This window comes from Zingiber officinale, chromosome 5A (assembly GCF_018446385.1).
Source record: "Zingiber officinale cultivar Zhangliang chromosome 5A, Zo_v1.1, whole genome shotgun sequence".
Lineage (NCBI taxonomy): Eukaryota > Viridiplantae > Streptophyta > Magnoliopsida > Zingiberales > Zingiberaceae > Zingiber > Zingiber officinale.
Window position 1 is genome coordinate 73,602,508 of NC_055994.1, and position 6,996 is coordinate 73,609,503.

The window sequence follows — 6,996 nt, forward strand, 5'->3', positions numbered from 1 at the left end:
CAGGCGGTCCAGGTGCTTGGAGCACAGTCAACCTCCAGTTGACTTTTCCTCCGGGTCTTCCACTCCAGCTCCGCTTACTTGGATGATTTTGGCCATCCGGAATAGGGCTCACCCGAACCCATCTTCTGGCCTTCTCGAGCAACCTTCCACTTCGGCTAATCATCCATCGGAAACATTGCATGCCTCCTTCTCATCTACTAGCATACTCTTTCGTGGTGCCTCATCCCTCAGATGCACCGAGCCCGTCTACTCTCTCCCGTGCTGCCCTTCTCGCTAGCTGCATCTTTCACTTAACTTCTTATGCTCCAAAGTTCTTACACACTTACACACATGGATATCAAAACACAACAGGAGCTAACTTGACTTGGTTGATCACATGAAATCTACCATGGGGGTACTTACATAAGCTGCTGGAGGTGGGCTACATTCATGAAGTTTAGTTTCTGATCTAGTTGGCCAATGTGGTCCTAGTCTCAAAGCCAAGAAATAAATGACGGGTTTGCATCGATTTCAGAGATCTTAATAAAGTCTGTTTGAAAGATTATTATCCACTCCCTCGCATCGATCAGGTGGTGGATTCCACTTCCAGGTGCGAGTTCATCTATATGTTGGATGCATATTAGGGATATCACCAAGTCCCTCTTGTCAAGGACGATCAGGAAAAGGTCAATTTCATAACTGATGAGAGCACCTATTGTTATAATGTGATGCCATTTGGACTAAAGAATGCAAGGGCTACCTAACAATGACTCATGAATAAAGTCTTTCATAAGCAGATCGGGTGGAATATGGAAGTGTACTTAGATGACATCCTCATTAAGTCCCTTCGAGCGGCTGATCTATGTGCAGATGTGGAGGAGACTCACAACACTTTAAGGCAATGTGGATTGAAGCTCAACCCCAGCAAGTGCCCGTTTGGAGCTAAGAGCGGGAAGTTCTTGGGTTATATTATGACCGAGGGAGGGATTGAGGCTAATCCGAGTAAGGTGTTGTTAGGATCTAGCCCGCTAAACACACAGCAGAAAAATAAACTAGATCCTCTCAAGAAGATCCATTTGAAGGAGAAAAACCACATATACTAAGTTTGATAAGAGGGAGTTATACCTTTGCTGCGTTCCCTTCGCAATCCCGACAATAACTTTTCTTTGAATGTAGATCTTAGCATGATCAAGTGTTCGTGCCTCTACGGTATTCACATGAATATGTTTTGTTTATTGCATGAACATGGCTTCGGAGAAGAACCACCTTCTTGTGCTAGCAAGCAAAAAATGGTTCGGCCAAGCATGAAGAAAAAGGAGGAAGAAGGAGAAGCTCAAGAGTCACCCTTTTTCATCTAATGAAAAATTCAATAAAAAAATCCTATTTATATTCATCCAATGAATATGAAGGATTTTTGTCTCTCTATCTTCCTCTTAATGGGTTGGATTATTATATTAGATTAACCATTAATCCAATAGTTCAATAACCCAATGAGTCTAACCCATTAATTCAATGTGTTTAATTCAGATTGGACTCAATCCAATGAGTAGATTCATTTGAGTCTAACTCAATGAATAACCCAAAAAATCTAATCATCTCATAATTACCTCTTAGGGATAATACTAACAATCTCCCACTAGCACTAGTATCAATCATTATAAAGATGACACTAAAACTTTGGATTAATCCATTATACTTAAGATCTTTAGTATTTTAGTCAAACTAAAATACTCATCTCCAAACCAACATGTTCTTTGTGTATGACCCAATAAGCTCTCGTAACGTTGGCAATGTATCTAAATCAATATTTTTAATACATAAGAAATGAGTGGCATCTATCAATGCATCATTGCTACCCAAGTGACGAGAATGTCGAGATCTGACTTAACATTTCTGTGTCTATTATCTTTTATGACTTAACTCCTCTATTCTTGATATCTAGATTAATCAATGAGGTGTAGACAGTGTCATCCTCTTATCAAACTTTTTGTTTCTTGATATCTAAGTAGACACACTCATACAAATAAGCTTAATATCTCATATTGACTCATTTGAGCATGACCATGTATTCTTGTGTCCTACTAAATAAGGGGCCCACAGATATCGCTTCCGTCATGTGGAAGGGATAGATCCCATCTATATCACTCATATCTCTCTATATAATTCATTGCATACCCAGTGATCAACTTTATAGTTCACCCTATTACAGGCGACATTTAACAATACCAAAGTACATAACTTCTTATGTAGGGAATCGTGGTGACTTCAGGTCTAAGGATTATTCATACTAATAGTCACATGAGAATGTTTATGACACTCATATAATGATCCATGAAATATTCTTATGACGAGTCATTCAGTACATATTCTATAATATATACCCATGTATCAACGTGATATCTCCTATCCATAACTTGTGGGATTAAGTCATCAATTGACCTATATACTAGTCTCAATGCATTAATATTGTCCTTGTATATTAATGCTTGATTAGGAATAGTTAAGAGTAGTGTCTATGTGTATCTACAGGCTCCTACTATCAATTCAACCAATTGATATGCTATAGATTAGAACCTACTATCCTAAGACATTATTATACTTATTCATTCGACACTAAACTGAAATAAATATAATAACCAATTTTACCTTTTTATTAATTAAATAAAATATGATACAATAATGCTTTATCAATTATCTCATAATTGATATTAGGGCTAATACTAACAATTTCCTTATATCACTAGTGTCAATCACTGAGATATCTAATATCCATTGACCTAGTATAACTATCATGCTTTCTTTGTGACAAAGCATTGGTTAAAGGATCCGCAATGTTAGCATCGGTCAATATTCTGCATAGTCTCACATCTTCTCTATCGATGATCTCTCAAATAAGATGGAACCGCTAGAATATCTAATACCTAGTATCACCATTTAAGTAAAATATATACCCGGACTACAATATGTGATCATCCTTATCATTTTGGAAGCTAGCATCGGTGTAACCCTTTACAACAAGCTCTTCATTGTCTCCAAAGATCAAGAAATAATCTTGAGTTCTTCTCAAGTACTTAAGAATATTCTTGATAGTTGTTCAGTGACCTTCTCCTGGATCTAACTAAAATTTTCTCATCATGCTTAATACATATGAGACATCTGGGCGAGTACAAAACATGACATACATGATAGACCCTATAATAGATGCATAAGGAATCTGATCCATGTGGTTCCTTTCGTCCTTAAAAGAGGGGCATTGAGCCTTCGAAAAACTTACACCATGTGACATCAACAAAAATCCCTTCTTGGAATTTTGCATAGCAAAATGATGAAGTACCTTGTCAATATATGTATTCTGACTTAGACCAAGCAATCTCTTAGATCTATCTCTATAGATCTTAATACCTAAAATATAGCATGTTTCACCTAAGTCCTTTATTGAGAAATAATTCCCAAGCCATGTTTCCACTGAATAAAGAGTAGAGATATCATTTCCAATGAGAAGTATGTCATCTACATACAATATTAGAAAGATGATTGTGCACCTACTAACCCTCTTGTAGACACAAGGTTCATCTTCATTCTTGATGAAACCAAACGCTTTGATTACATCATCAAATTAAATATTCCAGCTTCTAGAAGCTTGCTTTAATCCATAAATGGATCATTGCAACTTACATACCTTTCCAGCATGCTTTAGATTGACAAACCCTCAGATTGTGTCATGTACAGTACACATCCTCGAGTAGATTTTCATTGAGAAATTTAGTTTTAACATCCATCTGCCAGATCTTATATTCATATTAAGCTGCATTAGCAAGTAAAATCTGAATAGTCTTAAGCATCACAACTGGTGAAAAGGTTTCATCATAGTCTATATCATGAATCTGCTTGAATCTGTTTGCTACAAATCACCCTTTATAGGTATGCAGATGACCATCCATGTCAGTCTTTCTTTTAAAGATCCACTTACACCCAATGGGTTTAATCTCTTTAAGTGGATCAACCAAAGTCCATACTTGGTTAGTGTACATGGATTCCATTTCGGATTTCATGGCCTCTAGTCATTTCTCAGAATTTGGGCCCTGTATAGTTTCCTGATAAGATTTAGGCTCATTGAAACCAATAAGCACTACATTACCATGGTCAGACAAGATAAAAGAATATCTCTCAGATTAATGACGGGTTCTATCAGATCTACGTAGAACTTGTGTTACTTGAACAGGTTATTGTTCCATAACTTTTTGTGGTGTAGCAAAATCATGATCCACAATATCTTGTGGTACCTGTTCAATTTCCATTAAGGCTTCGGTGTTAGATTGTGTATCTTGAATTTCTCCAAGATTGACTTTACACCTACTAGTGTTTCTAGAAATAAACTCCCTGTCTAGAGAGACACTGATAATGAGTATTTTGGTTTATTATTTTGACTCTTATACTTAGTATTTTTATCTTCTCATATGCTTAATGTTATGTTTATGTTATGTTTTATGAATATAATCTATTTTGGACTTAATTGTAATTTTCCTAGAATTACAATATTATTTCTTATATTTTGAATTTGGTTTTGTAGGAAATCTAAAGTGCCATGAATCCGAGTTGAGTCAGATCAAGTTCAGCTTGATTTGAAGGGAAAAGGAGGAGATCACATTTGGAGCATCTAGGTTATTGATTGAGAGCTCAAGGCATCCAAGGGTTCATTTAGAGCTTCAATTCAATTTGGATCTAAAGAAAGAACAACCCAATCCAATCACAAAAGTCCAACTTTAAAATCCCAACTCATCCAATTTGACGCCCAATTTGAACCCTGCCCTTAATGAACCGAATATAAGCTCTAATGGATATCCTTTCCTTAACCAAACCCAAAATCCATTATGAATTTTCCCCTTACCTTTACCCGGGAGGCACATTATCGAGCATCCCTTCTCTTCTCTTTGCGATTTTTGGCTAGGGCTCGCGATAGCGCCACCTGTGCCTCCTTCCTCTTTTCTTTCTCCTCACCATCGATCGGCAGCCTCTTCTCTTACTTGCGCTACCGTCATCCGGGCAGCCCTTTCCTTCTTCTCTGATCTGCTCAACTCAGTGACAATAGTGGCTCCGACAACTCCTGTGAGCAGCAACGATTTCATCCCAGTGTCCTTTTCCAGTGGATGGGTTCGTCTCTAGCACGACGAGGTTCCTTTATTTCCTATTCCAACTTGGCAACGGTGGTTTGAACTCAGAGCTAGGTTCCGACCAGAGTGGTTAGCTCTAGCAGGGCTCTTAATCAGGAGGAAGACATTCCTTTCTTCATTCTTTCCACTATGGATCTCCCTTACGGGCGGCGTTGCAAAGGCAAAGACTCCACAGAGGAAGTTGGCTAATTCATCTTCTCTAGTGAGCTTCTCCTCAAACTTCATCACTGAGTGTTGTTGGTTCTTCTGCGGATGGCGTTCTAAAGCAGAAGTCTCCTCAATCTCAGTGTGCATTCCAATTTTGATAGATCACTCAAGCAAAGCTATTGGTGATCAAGGGCAGTCATTGTGTTGCTGTTCACCAGTGTTGGTGTTCCAAATCCGGGCCCTTCGTGGATGGCGAAGGATAGTTGACTTTGTGTATGATCGTGGAAGAGGGTTTGGTTAGCTTAGTTAATTTACTTGTTAGTTTGATTATGTTATTTCCTTATTTATGTTTGATTATTGTTATTGCACTTTGTTAGTTCAGTATGCATGATTGTTAATTCTATATCATAGTGTGACAATGTGATTAGGTTATCAATTATGCATATCTAGGTTTTGTTTAATCGTTGTTAAGTTTGTTTAGTTTATTTACAGTTATTTTACTATTGTTTTTCCTTTATGCATGTTTATGTACTTGTTATGTTTTTATATTATGTCTATTGATAGATGTTCTTGTGTCGTAGGGTGACAAAGCAGTGCAAGAGTGTCTTCGATAGTTAGATAGGATAGTTGGTTAATTTCTTTATGCATGTTTCTTTTGTAGAAGGGATCCTTACAGCGTAGAGTGACATTGCACCGTGAGTTCATTTTTGTTGGTTAGTTAGGATTTCACTATTTGCATTAGGTTTAGAAAACCCCAAAACAACCCCATTGTTTGATTTTGTCTAAAAACAAATGTCCTATCACTGGGTCTGCGAGAGAGATGACTCGATCTTTACTATACTACTTAGTGTAGGTTAAGGGGGTCGGTAGATTCGAAATGAATTAATTTGATGTGAGCAAGTGACAGTCGCTTAACCGTGGTCAGGCAAGAGAAAAGAATATCTCTCAGGTTGACGATGAGTCCTATTAGATCTACATAGAGCTTGTGCTACTTGAATAGGTTGTTGTTCCACAACTTCTTATGGTGTAACAAAATCATAATCCACAACATCTTATGGTACCTGCTCAATTTCCATCAAGGCTTCGGTGCTAGATTGTGTATCTTGAATTTCTCCAAGATCGACTTTATACCCACTAGTATTTCTAGAAATAAACTCCCTTTCTAGAAAGACACCATCTCTGGCAACAAACACTTTGTCTTATGTGCGATTATAAAACTAATATCCCTTTGTTTCTTTGAGATATCCTACAAAATAACACTTATCCAATTTGGGTCCTACTTTATCAGAGACTTATCCTCGAATGTAAGCCTCACAATCCCAAATCTTTATGAAAGATATCTTGGGGCTCTTCCTAGTTCATATCGTATATGATGTCTTTATGACGGTCTTTGATGAAATGACCTTAAGTGTGAAACTGGTAGTCTTTAGAGCATGCCCCCAGAAAGAAATACGAAGATTTATTTGACTCATCATCGATCGTACTATATCTAATAAAATATTATTTCTCCTTTCAGATACACCATTCCATTGTGGTGTTCCAAGTGGAGTGAGTTGAAATATAATCCCACACTCAATGAGATGGTCATAAAATTCTTGGCTCAGGTATTCCTCACCTCGATCCGATCGAAGTATTTTAATACGCTTTTCAAGTTAGTATTGTACTTCATTCTTGAATTCTTTAAACTTTTCAAAAGATT